Below are 23,231 nucleotides of genomic sequence, written 5' to 3' on the forward strand. Positions count from 1 at the left end.
GGCAGAATTGCGGTTTTTTGTTTACCTGGCCTCCCAAAAAATAGGATAAAAGGTGATCAAAAAGTCGCATGTGTCCCAAAATGGTACCAATAATAACTACAGCTCGTCCCGCAAAAAACAGCCCTCATACCACTACGTCTATGGAAAAATAAAATTAGTTAAGGCTCCAATAAGTTAGGAAATAAAAAATATGCAGGTTTGCCGGCCCGAGGGGAACATTTCTTCTGTTTCAAGAGGCGATTTATCAAGGACCTAAAATTAGGGAAACAGAAAGGGTAGGGCCCAAACATATCCGCTGGAAGCGAGGGTGCCCGTATTAAACCAGGACAACACTTTCCCAGAAAAATTCCCCAAACTGCAAAGGTGCAGAGTGTGGACCAAAAGGGGCATAAGAAAGGACGCCATATATCAGTACGACACCGGCCTGTGCAGAAAATATTGTGTCACAGCGTAACACACATCTATGGATTATTTTATTGTTTTTCTACCCCATTATTATGCCACCTGACTATGCCCCTGATGTACTCTGCCCAGCTTACATGTACCCCCACATTATAAATGGAAACACCAGCAATAATCAAACGAATCTACTACCAAGCAAAATCCGCTCTCCAAAAGGCAAATGGCGCTCCCTCCGCTCTGAACCCTACAATGTGCCCAAACAGCAGTTTCCTTCCACATATATGGCATCATCATACCCGGGAGAACTCTTTTAATTTTTGGGGTGTGTGTCTCCAGTGGCATAAGCTGGGCATGATATATTTGTCACTGAAATGGCATATCTAGGGAAAAATATTAGTTTTTAATTTGCATCATCCGCAGTGCAATCATTTATGGAAAAGACCTGTGGGGTGAAAATGCTCACTACACCCCTTAATAAATGCCTTGAGCGTTGTAGTTTCCAAATGGGGTCACTTCTCAGGGGTTTCATTTTATTATTTCACATCTGAGCCTCTGCAGTTGTGAACCAATACTTTGTAAATCGCCAAGTTTCTAAAACTGGGAAACACCGCATAATAATTAGAGAGCTGTCTTGTTATGGTGGCACAAGCTGGGCACCACATATTGGCATATCTATGGAAAAAATCCCATTTTCACTCTGCAACATCGAGTGCACACTCATTTATATAAAACATCTGCAGGGTTAAAATGCTTACTACACCCCTAGGCAAATGCATTGAGGGGTGTAGTTTCCAAAATTGGGTAACTTCTGGGGGGTTTCCACTGTTTTGGGCCCACAGGCACCCAGAAACCTATCCAGCAACATCTGCACTCCAAATGCCGCTCCTTCCCTTCTTAGCCCTGCCGTGTGCCCAAACAGCAGTTTATGACCACATGTGGGGTATTGCCGTACTCGGGAGAAATTGCTTTACAAATGTTGGGTTCTTTTTTTCCTTTATTTGTTGAGAAAATTAAAAATTTTGCTCTAAATCTACATCTTATTAAAGAAAAAGGATTGTTTTTATTTTCACTGCCCAATTCTAATAAATTCTATGAAACATCTGTGGGGTCAAAATGCTTACTACACCCCTAGATGAATTCCTCAAGGGGTGTAGTTTCCTAAATGGAGTCACTTTTTGGGCGTTTTCATTGTTTTGTCCCCTCAGGGGCTCTGCAAATGCGACATGGCCTCCGCAAACCATTCCTGCTAAATGTGATCTCCAAAAGCTAAATAGCGCTCTTTCCCTTCTGAGCCCTGCCGTGTGTCCAAACAGACGGTTATTACCACATGTGGGGTATTGTTTTACTCTGGAGAAATTGCTTTACAAATTTTGTGGTGCTTTTTCTCCTTCAGTCCTTGTGGAAATGAGAAAAAAAATTTCTTTGAAAAAATGGAGATTTTTATTTTCGGGGGCCTACTTCCAATAATTTCTGCAAAAAAACTGTGGGGTCAAAACGCTCATTATACCCCTAGATAATTTCCTCAATGTGTGTAGTCCCCAAAATGGGGTCATTTGTGGGGGGTTTCCACCATTCCTGCTAAATTTGAGCTCCAAAAGCCAAATAGCGCTCTTTCCCTTCTAAGCCATGCTGTGTGTCCAAACAGCTGTTTATTACCACATGTGGGGTATCGTTTTACTCGGGAGAAATTGCTTTAAAAATTATACTGTGCTTTTTCTCCTTCAGTCTTTGTGGAAATGAGAAAAAATTTGCTAAACCTACATTTTCTTTGAAAAAATTTAGATTGTCATTTTCAGGGCCTACTTGCAATAATTTCTGTAAAAAACCTGTGCAGTCAAAATGCTCACTATACCCCTAGGTAATTTCCTTGAAGTGTGTAGTTTCCCAAATGGGGTCACTTTTGGGGGATTTTCACTGTTTTGGCACTGCAGGAGCCCTTCAAACCTGACATGGTGCCTAAAATATATTCTAATAAAAATAAGGCCCCAAAATCCTTTAGGTGCTCTTTTGCTTCTGAGGCCGGTGCTTCAATCCAGTAGCACGCTATGGCCACATGTGGGATATTTCCAAAAACTGCAAAACCTGGGCAATAAATATTGAGTTGAATTTCTCTGGTAAAACTTTCTGTGTTATAAAAAAAATTGTAATAAAAATTTATTTCTGCAAAAAAATATGAAATTTGTAAATTTCACCTCTACTTTGCTTTAAATCCTGTGAAATGTATAAAGGGTTAAGACATTTTCTAAATGCTGTTTTGAATACTTTGAGGTGTGAAGTTTTTAAAATGGGGTGACTTTTTGGGGGTTTCTAATATATAAGGCCCTCAAAGCCACTTCACAAGTGAACTGGGCCCTGTAAAAATAGCCTTTTGAAATTTGATTGAAAATGACAGAAATTGCTGCTAAAGTTCAAAGCCTTGTAACCTCCTAGAAAAATAAAAGGATGTTCAAAAAACGATGCCAATCTAAAGTAGACATATGGGGGATGTTAATTAGGAACAATTTTGTGTGTTATAACTGCCTGTCTTACAAGCAGATACATTTAAATTGAGAAAAATGCAAATTTTTGCAATTTTTAGCTATATTTTGGTGTTTTTCACAATTAAATACTGAACATATCGAGCAAATTTTGCCGGTAACTTAAAGTTCAATGTGTCACGAGAAAACAATCTCAGAATCGCTTGGATAGGTGAAAGCATTCCGGAGTTATTACCACATAAAGTGACACATGTCAGATTTGAAAAATGAGGCTCTGTCAGGAAGGTCAAAAGTGGCCAAAGAGGGAAGGGGTTAACCCCTTCCCGACATCCGCCGTATATATACGGCGCTGTCGGGAGGTGCTTCCCGCAAAGCGCCGTATATGTACGGCACAGTGATGGTGCGGGCTCAGAAGCAGAGCCGGCACCATCACCGCGGGGTGACAGCTGTATTATACAGCTGGCACCCTTCTGTAACTGCCAGGACCGGAGCTATTCTCCGATCCGGCAGATTAACCCCTCAGATGCTGCGCTCAATAGAGTTTTCACCCGACCAGCAACCCAGTGATACAATCGCTGGGTTGCTGTGGCAATCGGACGCCAGAAAATGGCGTCCGAGTCTGCCTGCGGCGTGTCCTCATAGGCTTGCTGTCAGTGAATAACTGACAGCGCTAATACACTGCACTACGTATGTAGTGCAGTGTATTAGAGTAGCGATCGGGGCATCAGGCCCTCATATCCCCTAGTGGGACAAATCAAAAAAGTAAAAAAAAGTTAATAAAAATGTGGTAAAACAATAAAAACACACACTTTTCAAATAAAAATAAAGCTAAACTGACTTTTTTCCCATAGTAAGTCTTTTATTATGGGAAAAACCGTAAAAATTCAAAAAACTATACATAATTGGTATTGGCGCGTCCGTAACGACCCAAACTACAAAACTATTATGTAATTTATCCCGCACGGTGAACGCAGTAAAAAAAAAACATGAAAAACAGCGCCAGAATCTTTGTTTTTAGGTCGCATCTCCTTCCAAAAAATGCTATAAAAAGTGATCAAAAAGTCACATTTACTCCAAAATAGTACTAATAAAAACGACAATCCGTCCCGCAAAAAATAATCCCTGACACCGTTTCGTGCACGCAAAAATAAAAAAGTTATGGGTCTTAGAATATGGCGACACAGAAAACAAATGATTTTATAAAAAAAGTGATTTTATTGAGCAAAAGCTGCAATACATAAAAAAACTATACATAATTGGTATCGCCGCGTACGTAACGACCCAAACTAGAAAACAATTATGTAATTTATCCCGCACGGTGAACGCCGTAAAAAAAAAAACATGAAAAACAACGCCAGAATCTTTGTTTTTAGGTCGCATCTCCTTCCAAAAAATGCTATAAAAAGTGATCAAAAAGTCACATTTACTCCAAAATAGTACTAATAAAAATGGCAATCCGTCCCGCAAAAAATAATCCCTGACACCGCTTTGTGCACGCAAAAATAAAAAAGTTATGGGTCTTAGAATATGTCGACACTGAAAACAAATGATTTTATAAAAAAAGTGATTTTATTGTGCAAAAGCTGCAATACATAAAACAAACTCTATAAATTTGGTATCGCCGTAATCGTATGGACCCGCAGAATAAAGCTAACATGTAATTTAGGGCACACTGTGGATGCCGATAAAAAACCCAATAAAAAACTATTCCAGAATTGCTTGTTTTTGGTAATTTCCTTTACCAAAAAATGAAATAAAAAGTGATCAAAAAGTCGTATGTGTTCTAAAATGGTACCAATAAAATCTACAGCCCATCTCGCAAAAAACAAGCCCGCACACCGCTCAATCAACTGAAAAACAAAAAAGTTACGGCACTAGTAATGCGGTGATGAAAAATCATCTCAATGCGCAGGCCGGAGGGGAACATTCCTTCAGTTTCAGGGCCCTAGTATTTAGGAACTAGGAAAGGGAAGGGACATATCACATCCGCTGGAAGCGAGGGCGCCCGTATTATACCAGCGCAAAACTTTCCCAGCAATATTTCCCAAACTACGAAGGAGAAAAAGTCCCCAAAAGGTGCAGAGCGTTACAAAAGGGGGATAAGAAAGAAAACCGTTTATCAGTGTGACACTGGCCTGCGCATAACGGATCGCTTCACAGCGTAACACACATCTATGGATAATTGTATTATTTACCCCATTATTATACCCTCTTATTATGCCCTGATGTACTCCGCACAGATTACATATACTCTGATGTACTCCGCACAAATTACATATGCCACCACATTATAAACGGAAATACCAGCAAAACCCCAAACAGAACTATTACCAAGCAAAATCCATGCTCAAAATGGCGGTTTTTCCCTTCTTAGCCCTACAGTGTGCCCAAACAGCAATTTATGGCCACAAGTAAGGCATTACCATACCCGGGAGAACCCGCTTAACAATTTATGGGGTAAGATTCTCTAGGGGCACAACATCTTGTGCGGTGAATGGGCAGATCAGTGGAGAAATTGCAATTTTCACTTTGCACAATCCACTGCGTATTCATTTCTGAAAAACACCTGTGGAGTCTAAATTCTCACTACACCCCTTGATAAATGCCTTTAGAGGTGTAGTTTCTAAAACGGGGTCACTTTTGTTTGGTACATCAGGGGTTTTGCAAATGCAACATGGCGTCCGCAAACCATTCCAGCAAAATCTACGCTCCAAAAGATCAATACCGCTCCTTTTCTTCTGAATGCTCCCATATGTAAACAGCTGATTATAACCACATATGGGGTGTTACCGTACTCGGGAGAAATTTCTTTACAAATGTTGGGGTGCTTTTTCTTCTCTATTCCTTGTAAAAATGAAAAAAGTGTATCTAAAACGACATCTTGTTGGAAAAAAAAATTATTTTTCATTTTCATGGCTTAATTCTAATTAATTCAGCAAAAAACCTTTGGGATCAAAATTTTCACTATACCCCTAGATGATTCCTCAGGGGGTGCAGTTTCCCAAATGGGGTCACTTTTGGGGTGTTTCCACTGTACTAGTACTACAGGGGCTCAGCAAATGTGACATGGCGCCCAGAAACCATTCCAAAATACAAATGGTGCTAGTTCCATTCTGAGCCCTACCGTGTGTCCAAACAGATGTTTGTGACCACATGTGGGGTATTGTTTTACTCGGGAGAAGATGCTTTACAAATGTTGTGGTGCTTTTTCTCCTTCAGTCCTTGTGGAAATGAAAAGAAAATACCTAAACCTACATTTTCTTTGAAAAAATTTTGATTTTCATTTTTACGGCCTACTTACAATAAGTTCTGTAAAACACCTGTGGGTCAAACTGCTCACTGTACCCCTAGATAATTTCCTCATGGGGTGTAGTTTCCAAAATGGGGTCACTTGGGGTTTTCCACTGTTTTGTCCCCTCAGGGGCTTTGCAAATGCGACATGGCCTCCGCAAACCATTCCTGCTAAATTTGAGTTCCAAAAGCCAAATAGCGCTCTTTCCCTTCTCAGCCCTGCCGTGTGTCCAAACAGCCGTTTATTACCACATGTGGGGTATTGTTTTACTCGGGAGAAATTTCTTTACAAATTTTATGGTGCCTTTTCTCCTTTAGTCCTTGTGGAAATGAAAACAAATTAGCTAAACCTACATTTTATTTGAAAAAATGTAGATTTTCATTTTCACAGCCTACTTGCAAACATTTCTGCAAAAAACCTGTGGGGTCAAAATGCTCACTATACCCCTAGATAATTTCCTCAAGGGGTATAGTTTCCAAAATGGGGTCACTTGTTGGGGGTTTCCACTGTTTTGTCCCCTAGGAGGCTTTGCAAATGTGACATGGCCTCCGCAAACCATTCCTGCTAAATTTGAGCTCCAAGAGCCAAATGGCGCTCTTTCCCTTCTAAGCCCTGCCGTGTGTCCAAACAACCGTTTATTACCACATGTGGGGTATTGTTTTACTCGGGAGAAATTGCTCTACAAATGTTGTGGTGCTTTTTCTACTTTAGTTCTTTTGGAAATGAAAAAAAATTAGCTAAACCTACATTTTATTTGAAAAAATGTAGATTTTCATTTTCATGGCCTAGTTCCAAAAATGTTTTCAAAAAAACTGGCCCGTCAAAATGCTTGCTACACCCCTAGATAAATTCCTCTAGGGTTTTAGTTTCCCAAATGGGGTCACTTTTGGGGGGTTTCCACTGTTTTAGTTCCACTAGACTTGTTCAAAGCTGACATGGTGCCTAAAATATATTCTAATAAAAAGGAGGCCCAAAATCCACCAGGTGCTCCTTTGCTTCTGAGGCCGGTGCTTCAGTCCAGTAGCACACTAAAGCCACATGTGGGATATTTCCTAAAACTGCAGAACCTGGGCAATAAATATTGAGTTGCATTTCTTGGGTAAAACATTCTGTGGTACAAAAAAAATGGATTCAAAATGAATTTCTGGAAAAAAATAATGAACTTTGTAAATTTCACCTCTACTTTGCCTTAATTCCTGCGCAATGTCTAAAGGGTTAAGAAACTTTCTAAATCCTGTCTTGAATACTTTGAGGGGTGCAGTTTTTAAAATGGGGTGACTTATTGGGGGTTTCTAATATCTAAGGACCTTAAAGCCACTTCACAACTGAACTGGCCCCTGTAAAAATAGCATTTTGAAATTTTCTTGAAAATGTGAGAAATTGCTGCTAAAGTTCTAAGCCTTGTAACGCCCTAGAAAAATAAAATGATGTTCAAAAAACGATGCCAATCTAAAGTAGACATATGGGGTATGTTAGTTAGCAACATTTTTGTGTGGTATAACTGCCTGTCTTACAAGCAGATACATTTAAGTTGAGAAAAATGCAAATTTTTGCAATTTTTCGCTAAATTGTGGTATTTTTCACAATTAAATACTGAATGTATCGGGCAAATTTTGCCAGTAACATAAAGTCCAATGTGTCACGAGAAAACAATCTCAGAATCGCTTGGATAGGTAAAAGCATTCCGGAGTTATTAACACATAAAGTGAAACATGTCAGATTTGAAAAATTAGGCTCTGTCAGGAAGGTCAAAAGTGGCCAAAGAGGTAAGGGGTTAAATATGTATGCCCCACCATCAACACAAACAAGAATAGCAGGGCACAAAAAAACAAGAATATCATCCAGATAGACAACAACACAGCAATATAAAAGGTCACGAATAATATAATTTATGAATTCTTAAAAAAACGCAGAAGCATAACTAAGGCCAAAGGGCATAATTAGATACTCAAAGTGACAATCTCTCGTCTCGTCATCACCCTCACGAATAGGAATCAGGCTGTAGGGCCGGGATTCATACGAGCGTGTGCATTTTGCGCGCGCAAAAAACGTTGCGTTTTGCACGCGCAAAAGGTACTTACCAGCTCCGTGTGTCAGCCCCGTATGATGCACGGCTGCGTGATTTTCGCGCAGCCGCCATCATTATGAACCTCCGTTTGGATGTTTGTAAACAGAAAAGCACGTGGTGCTTTTCTGTTTACATTCATAGTTTTACAGCTGTTGCGCGAAGTGCTTCAGTGTGGTACGCGTGATTTTCACGCACCCATTGACTTCGTGATGCGCAAAATACGCACAAAGAACGGACATGTCGTGAGTTTTACGCAGCAGACTCACGCCGCACAAAAATCACGGACTGTCTGCACGGCCCCATAGACTAATATAGGTCCATGCGAGACGCATGAAAATCACGCGCGTTGCACGGACGTATATCACGTTCGTCTGAATAAGCCCTAAGTCTAACTTAGTAAAAATTTTGGCTCCCTGTAAACGGTCAAAGAGTTCTGAAATCAATGTTTAGTGAATATTTGTTTCTTAGGGCTTATTCAGACGACCGGGAAAAAAAGTCACGACATGTCCGTTCTTTGGGCGTTTTTCGCGCATCACGCACCCATTGAAGTCATGTCGCACGGAAGCACTTCTGTGCGAACAGCGTGATTCGCGCAACAGCTGTCAAAAGGATGAATGAAAACAGAAAAGCACCACGTGCTTTTCTGTTTACAAACATCCAAACGGAGTGTCATAATGATGGCGGCTGCGTGAAAAGCACGCAGCCGCGCATCATATGCTGATGCCCCACAGAGCTGTTAAGTGCCTTTTGCGCAGGCAAAACGCCATGTTATTTTGCCTGCGCAAAAATAGCACGCTCGTGTGAATCCAGCCTTACCGTGATTTAATTTAGGCCACGATAGTGAATACAAGGCCTTAGGCCCCATGCACACGAACGTAAGAACGCCCGTAATCACGGGCCGTAACTATGGCCCGTAATTACGGGCCCATAGACTTCTATTGGCCACGGGTACCTCCCCGTATGCTTACGGGAAGGTGCCCGTGCCGTTGAAAAATATAGAACATGTCCTATTTTAGGCCGTAATTACGGCACGGGCAGGCCCATAGAAGTCTATGGGGCTCCCGTTGCTAGGCAACGTCAGTGTATAGTCACTGTCCAGGGTGCTGAAAGAGTTAAATGATCGGCAGTAACTCTTTCAGCACCCTGGACAGAAACTACCGATCACAATATAGATAAAGCTGTAAAAAAAAAAAAAAAAAAGACGTTCAAACTTACCCAGAACTCCCTGCTTCTTCCTCCAGTCCGGCCTCCTGGGATGATGTTACAGCCCATGTGACCGCTGCAGCCAATCACAGGCCAATCACTGGCTGCAGCGGTCACATGGACTGCCGTGTCATCCAGGGAGGTCGGACTGGATGTCAAGAGAGGGACGCGTCACCAAGACAACGGCTGGGTAAGTATGAATTTTTTTACTTTTATTACGGAAAAGGCTGTCCCTTCTCTCTATCCTGCACTGATAGAGAGAAGGGCTGCCGATTAGTGCAGTGCAATTTTGCAGCGAAAACGTGCCCGTAAATACGGGTGGAATACTGGTGACACCGGACCCGTATTTACAGGCACGAGTCCGTAAATAATGGTGCAATACGGGTCGAATACGTGTGACCAAGGACCCGTATTTACGCCAGTATTTACGGGAGGACAAAAATATGTTCATGTGCATGAGGCCTTAGAGTGCAGTCTTGTTTTTCCCAACAAAGAAAAACCCAGTCCAGCTGGGAGACAAAGCTTCTGTCTCCGTGAGGAGGAGTAGAATTGGGTACAAAGTCAATGACACAGTCATACGATCTATGAGGAGGAAGGGTCTCTGCTTGACGTTTGCAAAAAACATCCGCATAGCTGGCATAAGGTTTCGGTAACCCCTACAGGGGAGGTTTCTATAACTAGAGGCAGGGGAGGGTGAATGACTGGCAGACATTTTGAATGACAGGTGTAACTTTCATGAAATAAGGACTCTGCCCAGATTACATGTACCCCCACATTATAAACGGAAACACCAGCAATACTCAAACAAAACTACTACCAAGCAAAATCCGCCCTCCAAAAGCCAAATGGTGCTCCCTCCCTTCTTGAACCCTACAGCGTGCCCAAACATCAGTTTACTTCCACATAAATGGCATCGCCATACCCAGGAGAACCCTTTTAACAATTTTTGAGGTGTGTGTCTCCAGTGGCATAAGCTGAGCACGACATATTTGCCACTGAAATGGCATATCTAGGGAAAAATATTAAATTTTAATGTGCACCATCCGCAGCGCATTCATTTATGGAAAAGACCTGTGGGGTGAAGATGCTCACTACACCCTTAATAAATGCCTTGAGGGGTGCAGTTTCCAAAATGGGGTCACTTCTCAGGGGTTTCTTTTTATTATTTAACATCAGAGCCTCTGCAATTGTGAACCAATACTTTGTAAATCGCCAAATTAGGCCTCAATTTTACATGGTACTCTTTCACACCTGAGCCTGGTCGAATGTCTAGGGTCACACGTAGGGTGTTTCTAAAACCGGGAAACGCTGCATAATAAATTAGAGAGCTGTCTTGTTATGGTGGCACAAGCTGGGAACCACATACTGGCATATCTATGGAAAAAATCCAATTTTTACTCTGCAACATCGAGTGCACACTAATTTCTACAAAACACCTGTGGGGTTAACATGCTCACTACACCCCTAGGTGAATGCATTGAGGGGTGTAGCTTCCAAAATGTGGTCACAACTGGGGGGTTTTCACTGTTTTGGTCCCACAGGCGCCCAGAAACCAATCCAGCAAAATCTGCACTCCAAATGGCGCTCCTTCCCTTCTGAGCCCTGCCAAACAGCAGTTTATGACAACATATCAGGTTTTGCCGTAATCAGGAGAAATTGCTTTACAAATGATGGGTTCTTTTTTTCCTTTATTTGTTGAGAAAAGCTACGTCTTATTAAAGAAAAAGGATTGTTTTTATTTTCACTGCCCAATTCTAATAAATTCTATGAGACATCTGTGGGGTCAAAATGCTTACTACACCCCTAGATAAATTCCTCAAGGGGTGTAGTTTCCTAAATAGATTCCCTTTTTGGGAGTTTTCATTGTTTTGTCCCCTCAGGGGCTTTGCAAATGTGACATGGCCTCCGCAAACCATTCCTGCTAAATTTGACCTTCAAAAGCCAAATGGCGCTCCATCCATTCTAAGCCCTGCCATGTGTCCAGACAGCCGTTTATGACCACATGTGGGGTATTGTTTTACTCTGGAGAAATTGCTTTACAAATTTTGTGGTGCTTTTTCTCCTTCAGTCCTTGTGGAAATGAGAAAAAATTAGCTAAACCTACATTTTCTTTGAAAAAATTTAGATTGTCATTTTCAGGGCCTACATCCAATAATTTCTGCAAAAAAACCTGTGGGGTCAAAATGCTCACTATACCCCTAGATAATTTCCTCAATGGGTGTAGTTTCCAAAATGGGGTCACTTGTGGGGGGTTTCCACTGTTTTGTCCCCTTAGGGGCTTTGTAAATGTGACATGGCCTCCGCAAACCATTCCAGCTAAATTTGAACTCCAAATGGCGCTCCATCCCTTCTGAGCCCTGCCGTGTTTCCAAACAGCCGTGTATGACCACATGTTGGGCATTGTTTTACTCGGGAGAAACTGCTTTACAAATTTTGTGGTGATTTTTCTCCTTTAGTCTTTGTGGAGATGAGAAAAAACTAGCTAAACCTACATTTTCCTTGAAAAAAATTTGATTTTAATTTTCACGGCCTACTTCCAAGAATTTCTGTAAAAAACCTGTGTGGTTAAAATGCACACTATACCCATAGATAATTTCCTTGAGGTGTGCAGTTTACGAAATGGGGACACTTTGGGGGATTTTCACTGTTTTGGCCCCACAAGACCTCTTCAAACCTGACATGGTGCCTAAAGAATGTGAGAATTGCTGCTAAAGTTCTAAGGCTTGTAATGTCCAAGAAAAATAAAAGGATGTTCAAAAAATGATGCCAAACTAAAGTAGACATATGGGGGATGTTAATTAGCAACAATTTTGTGTGGTATAACTGCCTGTCTTACAAGCAGATACATTTATGTAATTGTTTATCTATCTGTCTATCTATCTATCTATCTACACTGTAGAGCTCTGTAACAATTAGTCCTCTTCTCTCTCCGTCACCCTGGATCGCTGTGAGGGGAGAGTGAAGAGGGCTATATACAGACGACCGTGAAAAAAATGGCAGTCAACAACTAATCAACAGTCAGTTTTTCATGGCTGTTTTACATCAATGTGTCTCGAAATTTTAATCCATTTCCCGGCCGTCTGACCGTTTTTAACCAGCATTTGCCATCCGTGTTTCATGGACGTTAAAAAAAATGGATGAATTTTATTCATAAGGTTTTTTGTCCCAACCCCCTGAAAGCACCACAGTGCCTGTGTAGATAGTGATGCAGTACCACTGTAGATAGTGCCACATTGCCCACATAGATAGTGCCAATGCCCACATAGTGTCTACTGTAAATAGTGCCACAGTGCCCACATAGTGCCACAGTTCTCCCTGTAGATAATGCCCATAGTGCAGCACACAGTGCCCATGTAGATAGCACCACAGTGTCCCCTGTAGATAGTGCCAATATAATGCCACAGTACCAATGTAGATAGTGCCATACCCCCCGTATATAGCACCACCTTTTAGATAGCACCACACCCCATGTAAATAGCACCACCCCCCTGTAGATAGCAACATCCCCCTGTATTTAGCAATATCCCCACTGCAGATAGTGCCAGCCCCCACCCGTAAATCGCACCCCGTTCCTGTAAATAGCACCACCGTAGCACCCTGTAGGAGCGGAATGCCTCTGGCCGAACATTTCGCTCCTACAGAAAGCCCCTGTTGTCTCTGTCTATATATGGACAGAGACATCAGGGGTTAACTTTAAAAGTGGAATCCCTGCCAGAGCGGGGATTTCACTCCAGGTGTACCTGCTGACGTCATTATCCATATATGGATAGTGACACCAGTGGCTTCTCCAGTAGCGGAATCCCTGACACAGAGCAATCTGACACCGGGGATTCCGCTCCTAGAGAGAGCCGCTGACGCCATTGTCCATATATGGATAGTGACACCAGGGGCTTCTCCAGTAGTGGAATCTCTGGCCAGAGTGTTGGCCAGGGATTCCGCTCCTAGAGAGAGCCACTAACGTCACTGTCCAAATGGACAGTCAGTTCAGGTGGAGCTATCTACAGTGGGGGGTGTGATGCTATCTACAGCGGGGGGGTTGCTATCTGCAGGGGGGTGGCACTATCTACAGCGGGGATGGAGAGACGACGGGGGCTCCCTCTAGGAGGTGAATCCTCGGCCAGAGCGCTGGCCGGGGATTCCGATGCTGGAGGAAGCTTAGATGGCTACTTACAGTGGGTTGTGCGTGGCGCTATCTACAGTGGGGGGTATATTCTGGGGCTCTTAAAGCCCCGGCCGACATGAGAGTGCAGTGCTGCTCACACTGAAGCAGCACTGCACTCATTAAACTCGTTCCAGGCTGTCAACGTTTATACACGTGCTGACTGCACGGGGCATCCGCAGTTAGAACGTATATAGCTGTATGGCAGTCGTGAAGGGGTTAAACAAAGAGCCATCCACTAGAGGAAAGAAGGTCTCTCCACAAACATAGAAAGGGGTTCTTTACTGTAAGAGCAGTGAGAATATGGAACTCTCTGCCAGAGGAAGTTATCATGGTGAATTCACTAAAAGAGTTCAAAAGGGACCTGGATGCCTTTCTTGAGTGTTATGATATTACAAGTTACGGGTACTAGATCCAGGATTTTTTTCCCCTAAGATGAGGAAAATAGGCTTTTGCGTTATGCTATGTTTTGCATTCCACTGGTCCAACATTGCAGGAGAATGACTTTTTTCAGCCTTACATACTATGTGTAGCGCCCATGTCCGCGGGCCGTCGGGTTCACTCACCTCCCGACGCCCGCAGCCATGGATCTGTGAGCGCTGGCCTCCGTCTCCCTCCTAGGAGATGCCAGCGCTCACTTCCGCTCCGTCCGGCCGGGTCCCGTAGGGTGCGCGCGCACGCTCGCGCCCGCCCTTAAAGGGCCAGCGCGCGCACATGAAAACAATGTTCATTAACCCACATGATTTCCTGCCCTATAAGAATGCCCCAGCCCTTCTGATCCTTGCCTGAGCGTTGTTAGTCTTTCCCTGTCTGTCTCGCAAATGGTCCCTTAGTGTCTCCTGTTCCAGCTGTTACCCGTGCCCTGTTACCGTTCCTGTATTCCGCATTGTTCCTGTGCCTACCCGTGTTCAAGTGCCATCTGCCACGTCAAGTGTCATCTGCCACGTCAAGTGCCATCTGCCACGTCAAGTGCCATCTGCCACGTCAAGTACCATCTGCCACGTCAAGTGTCATCTGCCACGTCAAGTGCCATCTGCCACGTCAAGTGTCATCTGCCACGTCAAGTGTCATCTGCCACGTCAAGTGCCATCTGCCACATCAAGTGCCATCTGTCACGTCGAGTGTCATCTGCCACGTCGAGTGCCATCTGCCACGTCAAGTGCCATCTGCTCATCGGATACTGCCTGCCACGTCTGGCGCCACTTTCCGCACCTGCCTCCATCCGTGCTGAAGCCACAGTCACCGTCCGGACTATTTCAGGTACCTAAGCATTACTGTCTGCTATCTTACTTTCACATAGACTGTGACCTGGTCAGCTGCCTCCCCGCTATGGCGGAGCGGCCTAGTGGGTCCACAAACCCAGTGTCCGTGACACTATGTTATAGGATCTGATTATTTAATAGCATGTTTGGTGTCTAATTAATTTTAGGGTCTGAGGTCTGAATTGATTTTAGCGGTCTGGTATATGGTCTAAATAATTTAATCGGTCTTATCTAAGGTATGATTAATTTTAACGGTCTGGTCTGGGGTCTAAAATAATTTTAGGGGTCGGAATACATTTTAGGGGACTTGTCTGGGGTCTGATTAATTTTAGCTGTCTGATTAATTTTAGGGGTCTGTGGTCTGAGGTTTGAAGTCATTTTAGGAGTCTAAATTAATTTTAGGTGACTGGCCTGGGGTCTGAATTGATTGTAAGGATCTAATCTGGGGTCTAAATGAGTTTAGCTATCTAATCTGGGGTCTGAATGAGTTTAGAGGTCTGGTGTCTGAATAATTTTAGGGGCTTGGGGCCTTAATTAGGTTCTTCCCAACATTTGACCTAGTTGGTGGGGGGGAAGTATGGAGAGGGCTAACGAAATAAGCTAGCTTCATATGCCGGGGGTGTCAGCTGTATATTACAGATTCAGCTGTATATTATTTCAGATTCCGGCCGCTTATCCACTTAGATGCCGCAGTCAATAGTGATTGTGGCATTTAAGTCATTAGACAGAGGACGGCACTCCCTGTCACCTCATCGCCTCCCCCAGCGACGCAATCGCTGGGATCGGTTGTCATGGCAGCCTAGGAACCTAATGAAGACCTCCAGGTCTTCCATCTTGGTCCTCCTATTAAGCTTAGGGCTTAAAGGAGCGTAGCCTGAACTCTGGCAGTAGCAGACTCTAGGGAGCTCAGGTGGTGGCACCATTTATTCTCCTCCATCCTGTCTCCTGCAACCCTCTGCAGCTACAGAGGTTGTCCCACGGCACCACCGCTGTTGAGTGGCACATTTTGAGACCCTTTTGGCCTTTTTCCGTTGTACTGGAGTTTCGGGCCCAAATTTGAACTGGTATCCCGAGGGCGGCTACTTCCGGCCGGTTCGGAACTATAGGACATTGCCGTTCCACAGCCTGGGACCTGCATACAGCGCTACAGCATCTGCCCTGACTCCCTGCTGCTACATAAGGGCAAGAAGGAGAGGACACTCTGTAAAAAAAAAAGCACCTTCAGATGCGGCCTCCATCTTGGGATTGGTGAGTGACTTTAGCAGCTTGTTGCCACTGACATTGTGGGTGCGCAACAACCTCCCTACTGTCCCTCCACATACTGAATATATGTGATCTGGATACAATGAGCCGCATGGAGGATCTTCCCCCTTCCCTATGTCTATAATCATCTAACGTACGTTTGACTGTGCACTGATCTGAGGTGATTCTCCATTCTTAAACCATTCTGCTTTTCAGGGTACTCCCATAAGGGCTCCCTCCAAGCAATCTAAAATTACAGACAAGATGGATAAATCCGCTCGTTCTGCAGCCGGGTCCCTCGCATCGCGGCATTCTGAGGCCTCCAGCCCTCCTTCCAGTCTTGTTGACTCCCCTCCTAAACCATCCATGTTAGATGTACTGAAGGCTATTACGGAATCTCGTACGGTTCTGAGAAAATTGATGCCTTTCAGATGGACTTTGGTCTTCTCAGAGCTGATGTACACACGCTACATGAAAGAGCTGCTGAGTCTGAGAGGCATATTTCTTACTTGGAAGATGCGGTGACTCCCCTGAGATAGAGGGTCGACTCTTTAGAGATGCGCCATTCATCTTGGTGCGCGAAACTCGATGACATGGAGAAACTTCATCGGCCTGCCTGAAGGTGTGTAAAAACCTGAACCTACGGCGTTCTTGGAAAAAAGTCCCATGTCATCATTTGGAGTTACTGCATTTTCTCCAGCGCTGGATGTGGAACGTGCACATCGGATACCGACTAGAGCTCCACTACCTGGGGCGACGCCACGCACTTTCATTGCTGTGTTTCTGAATTTCAAAGACAGAGACAAATTACTGGAACTGGCAGGAAATCAGGGGCCTCTAAATCATACTAACCAAGATGTGAGAGTCTTTCCGACTATTCGTTAGAGGTGCAAAACAGAGGCAGCGGTTTATGGAGGCCAAGAAATGTCTGAGGGAGAAACAAATCATCTATTCTTTGGTAAACCGAGCAAAACTCTGATTGTGCACAATGGCTCTGCAATATTCCTTGACAAGCCGGAAGAGGTCTTTGCCTGGTTGGAACATCATGGACTCTGATTTCTCTACTCCTGTGGTATCGTATATCCCTTTGATGTAAGGAAATATAACCGAGGGGAATTACTCTACACCATGGAACTGTAGCGTCCATGGCCGCGGGCCGTCGGGTTCACTCACCTCTCGATGCCTCCGCAGCCATGGATCTGTGAGCGCTGGTCACCATCTCCTTCCTAGGAGACGCCATTGCTCACTTCCGCTCCGGTCCGCTGTGTCCCGTGCCAGCTCTTAAAGGGCCAGGGCGTGCACATGAAAATCATCATCATCAACCCACATGATTTCCTGGTCTATAAGAAGGCGCCAGCCCCTCTGATCCTTGTCTGAGCATTGTTAGTTTTTCCCAAGTCTGTCTGTCAAATGGTCCCTTAGTGTTTCCCGTTCCAGTTGTTATCCGTTCCCTGTTACCTGTTCCTGTATGCCGTGCTGTCTTCTTTTTCCTGTGCCTACTAGTGTTGGAGTTGTGTCCTACTGCACCTGCTGTCGTTTGCCACATCCAGTGTCTTCTGCCATGTTCAGTGTCTTCTGCCACGTCTTGTACTACCCTGCTGCACCGACCTCCATCCGTGCTGAAGCCACAGCCACTGTCTGGACTAGTTCAGGTACCTGAGTGTTACGAACTGCTGTACCTGTTCTAGTTCCTGTTTCTTGCATTTCCATACCACCCTGGTCTAGCACTGTGCTGTGCCAAAGTTGTGTCGTGCTGTATTCCACGTCTGACCTGCTTCACCTCGTCTGACGTCTACCTGCTGCCTAGTCCAAGCCGAGCCGGCCTTGCTACTGTCCGAGCTGCCACAGGTACCCTATATGAACTATAGATATTGTTCTGCACCCTGTTGGCCAGCTGCCTTACCCCCAAGGCGGTACAGCCCAGTGGGTCCACAGACCCTTCGTGACAGACTGAGACCTGGTCAGTTGCCTCTTCGCTACGGCGGAGCGGCCTAGTGGGTCCACATACCCTGTGATCGTGACAGTACACTCATGCCATGGAACCCGCTGGCAAGCCCAAGACCGCAGTCCAGAAGATACAGTCGGAGATGCATGACCTTCGCACACGTCAGGATCAGCTTCTTGAGGCTGTAAGTTCTATCATGGTCCGTCTGGATCTATTCACTGTTCCACCTCCGGTTCTTCCTCCTGAGGCTGTTGCTGTACCACTGCCCGTTGCTCCTCCTGTTTGTTCTGGATCCACAGTTCCTCTGCCTCTCTCTCCTTGCTATTACAGAGATCCCAGAGCATGTAGAGGATTTGTTAACCAATGCACGGTTAATTTTAGGCTACGGGCTCATCTCTTCCTCTCCGAGGAGGCCAAAGTAGCATTTATCATCTCCCTTCTTGCTGGCCCTCGCATGAGCGAACCCAATCTTGGAGCAACAAGGACCTGTATCCTCGGACCTAGCCTTGTTCCTGCAGTCCTTTCGTGCCATGTTCAAGGAGCTGGGTCAAACATCCTCTGCCGCAGCCACTCTCTTGACCCTCAAGCAAGAGGGTTCCACAGTAGGGGAGTATGCCATCTACTTCCGTACCCTAGCAGCCGAGCTGGCATGGAAAAATGAAGCACTGGTAGAGACCTTCTGGCAGGGTGTCACGAAGGGTCTGTGGACCCACCGGGCCGTACCGCCTTGGCGGTAAGGCAGCTAGCCAACAGGGAGCAGGTGAGAGTCTATAGTTCTATAGATACCTGTGGCAGCTCAGACAGCAGCAGAGCAGGCTCGGATGGGACTAGCTAGCAGGCGGATGTCAGGCGAGGTGAATTAGGTCAGACGTGGATGCAGCACGGCACGACTTTGGCACAGCTCAGTGCTAGACCAGGAAGGTATGGAATGCTAGGAACAGGAACTGGTACAGGTACAGAGACTGGAACAGGGACTGGAACAGGTAACACACTTGGAGGCCATCACACAGACAAACTAGGGAACACAACAACGCTTAGGCATTGAAATAGGGGGCTGGACCCCTCTTATAGTCCAGGGTACTCACGGGTCAAAGTTCATCCACAATGTCCGGTGCACGCTGCCCCTTTAAGAGCGGGCAGGAGTGTGTGTGCGCGCACCCTACGGGATGCGGCTGAGGTAAGTGGACGCGAGTGCTGGTGTCTCCTGAGGCCAGCGCTTCCCGACTCATGGCTGCGGCTGTCAGGAGGGGAATGGAGCTGACAGCCCGCAGCCATGGACATTACAGTATCCCCCTCTTACACCCCCTCTTCATGGGACCAGATCGAGAGACAAAAACTTCTTCAGTAGAGCCGGAGCATTGAGGTTCTCCTCTGGCTCCCAAGACCTTTCTTCAGGACCAAACCCCCTCCAATCCACCAAATAAAAGTCTTTCCTCTCACTCTCCTGGTATCCAGGATCTCTTGAATCTCAAAGGTGTCTGAAGGGCCGCTGGAGGCAACCACAGGGCTAGGAGTTTGGTGTATCGGTTCAGGACCACCGGCTTCAGGAGGGATACATGGAAGGAGTTGGGGATCTTGAGGGTAGGAGGCAGCCGACAGAGTTGATCCGTTGATCTGTTGCAGGATCTCAAAGGGACCGAGGAACCTGGGAGCAAATTTGCATGATGGCACCCTTAGTCGGATATTCCTGGAAGACAACCAGACCCTCGTGCCAGGAAGAAACTTAGGAGGTTCTCGTCTCCTTGTGTCAGCCTTCCGTTTCATGCGGTCGTCTGCCATTAGGATGGAGGATCGAGTCTGCTGCCAGATCTGCAGAAAGCCTCTAAAAGTGGAGTCAGCCGCTCGTACCTCGGAAGTATCGGGCACCGGGAGAGGAATTCGTGGGTGCTGGCCGTAGACAATGAAGAATGGTGTATTCCTTGTGGACTCCCTGGTATGATTATTGTATGAGAACTCTGCCCAGAGAGCAACTGCACCCAGTCATCATGTTGCCTGGAAATGAAGTGGCGTAGGTAGTTCTCCAAAATCTGATTAATCCTCTCGACCTGACCATTGGACTGAGGATGGTAGGCTGATGAAAAGTCCAATTTCACACCGAGGAGTCCACAGAGGGCTCTCCAGAACTTCGAGGTAAACTGAACCCCCTGATCAGACACAATATGCTGTGGCAAGCCGTGCAGGCGAAAGATGTGTTGGATGAACAGCTTGGCCAACTGAGGAGCAGAAGGAAGACCAGTCAGAGGAGCGAAGTGGATCATCTTCGAAAATCGATCCACCATACCCAGATAGCAATGCATCCAGCAGAGAGAGGCAGGTCCGTAACAAAGTCCATAGCTATATGCTGCCAGGGAGCATTGGGCACAGACAATGGCTGGAGCAGACCAGAAGGTCTGGAGTGAGCAGCCTTATTGGCTGCACATACAGAACAGGCAGAAACAAAGTCCATAATGTCCTTGGGCAGCGTGGGCCACCAGAAGTGACGAGCAGTCAGATCCCGGTTCTTACGGGTCCCTGCGTGACCTGCCAGTCTAGAGGAGTGCTCCCAGCGGAGGATCCTTCCACGATCAGCAAGGCGCACAAACGTCCTCCCTGGAGAAATGTCCCCAACTTGCAGGGGATTGATAGAGATAACGCAAGACGGATCAATAATATTCTGTGGAGTCTCCAAGGTGTCCTCTGTCTCGAAAGACCTGGACAAGGCATCGGCCCTCACATTCTTGTTGGCCGGGCGATAATGGAGCTTGAACTGAAACCTAGTAAAGAACAGTGACCACCTGGCCTGACGAGGGTTCAGCCGTTGGGCCGTCTGGAGGTAGGTCAGATTCTTGTGGTCTGTAAAAATCAGGATCGGCTGAGCTGCGCCCTCTAATAGATGTCTCCATTCTTCCAGAGCCAAATTTGATGGCTAGTAACTCCCGATCCCCAATCGAGTAGTTGCGTTCTGCGGAAGAGAAGAGCTTGTAGAAATATCCACATCCCCTTGACTTTCCCTTGGGACCTCTCTGGAACAAGAGTGCACCAGCACCGACAAAGGATGCGTCCACCTCCAACGAGAACTGCAGAGAGATATCCGGATGATGGAGGATAGAGGCTGACATGAAGGCACTCTTCAGGCTATTGAATGTGGACTCTGCCTCGGGAGTCCACACCTTAGCGTTCATACCCTTCTTAGTAAGGTTAGAGATAGGAGAAGTCAGTGAGCAGAAATCAGAATAAACTGCCTGTAAAAATTAGCGAATCCCAGAAAGCGCTGTATGGCTCTCAAGTCTTGAGGATGTGGCCATTCCAGAACAGACTTTACCTTTTCAGGATCCATCTTGAGACCTCAATTCCAGACGATGTAGCCCAGGAAGGGTACCGCATCTCTGTCAAACACACACTTCTCCAGCTTGGCGTACAGACAATTCTCCTTAATCGTAGCAGGACTTGACGGATGTCTCTGGTGCGTTATAGGATCTGGAGAAAAAATCAAGATGTCATCAAGGTAAACTACTACACAAACATAGAGGAGCTCAAGGAAAATGTCATTCACAAACTCCTGGAAGACCGCGGGAGCATTACACAGGCCGAAGGGCATTACTAGATACTCATATTGTCCATCACGGGTGTTAAATGCAGTCTTCCATTCATCACCCTGGCAAATCCGGACTAGGTTGTAAGCCCCACGCAGGTCTAGTTTAGAAAAAATCCTGGCACCACGTATACGATCAAACAGTTCAGAGATCAGTGGCAACGGATATTTATTCTTTACCGTGATCTGGTTGAGACCTCTGTAGTCAATACAAGGACGAAGAGAGCCATCTTTCTTTTTGACAAAGAAGAACCCTGCCGGGGAGGAAGACTTCCGTATGAAGCCCCTCTCCAAGTTCTCCTTCACATAGGCAGACATGGACATAGTCTCTGGCAAGGAGAGAGGATATACCCTACCACGGGGAAGGGATGCACCAGGAATCAGTTCACTAGGGTAGTCATACGCCCGATGTGGAGGCAATGTCTCAGCCTCCCTCTTGCTGAAGACGTACGAAAATGCAGCATAATGACTCGGCAATCCTGCCAATGATCGAGGTAGCAAAGGCTGAGCCGAACGAATCTGCACCAGACAACGACCTTGACACTCAGGGCCCCACTGTAGAACCTCTCCAGAATTCCAGTCCAGGACTGGGGCATGCAGTAGGAGCCAAGGCAGGCCCAGCAACACAGGGTTAACAGATTTGGACAGGACATAGAAGAACAGAAGTTCGGAGTGAAGGGCTCCCACTTGGAAGCTCAGCGGCTTGGTCACAGCTATAACAGGATCTGGCAGAGGTAGTCCATTCACTGAGGCAACTGTCAACAGGCTCTCCAGAGGGGTAGTGGGCAGTTGCAGAAGGTCCACCAGATCTCTGCGGATGAAATTAGCAGCGGATCCAGAGTACAGATACGCAGAGACCTGATGCGTTCACTCGCCGGACACTATGGTCACAGGTATGGACAATTTAGATGGAAGTCCATCTTTACCCAAGGTTGTCACTCCTAGCAACCCTAGGTTTTGGGATCTTTGGGGACACAGGTGCACATGATGGCCAACGAGACAGCAATAAAGACAGAGTCCAGATGTGCGTCTGCGTTGCTTCTCCTGAATGGATAACTTATGCTGGTCCATTATCACAGACTCTTTAGGAGGATCGACATCTGAGAACAGCAGGGGTTGCTGCAAAGTAGGAACCAAACTGGAGAGGGCTCCCTCCCGTCGAACCTCTTGGAGGTGTTCCCGGATCCGTATATAAATCCGGGCCGACAGAAGGATGAGGTCGTCCAGGGTAGACGGCAGATCTCGGGCGGAAAGTTTGTCCTTAATTCTGGAAGCCAGTCCATGCCAGAATGCCGCCACCAAAGCCTCATCGTTCCATAACAGTTCTCCAGCCAGGGTGCGGAAGTGGATGGCGTACTCACTCACAGAGGTGTCTCCTTGGCGTAGGTCAATCAAGGATGCTGCTGCAGATGAGACTCGTCCAGGCTCCTCCAACATCATGCGAAAAGTCCGGCGGAAGGCTTGGAAGCCACGGGTCTCTGGGCCATGTCTCTCCCAGATAGGGTTCGCCCATGCAAGTGCCTTGCGGTGAGGAGAGAAATTATGAAAGCGACCCTTGCACCATCGGATGAAAATGTCTTACTATACAGGCTGAAGTGGATCTGGCACTG

This window comes from Rhinoderma darwinii, chromosome 4 (genome assembly GCF_050947455.1).
Source record: "Rhinoderma darwinii isolate aRhiDar2 chromosome 4, aRhiDar2.hap1, whole genome shotgun sequence".
Lineage (NCBI taxonomy): Eukaryota > Metazoa > Chordata > Amphibia > Anura > Rhinodermatidae > Rhinoderma > Rhinoderma darwinii.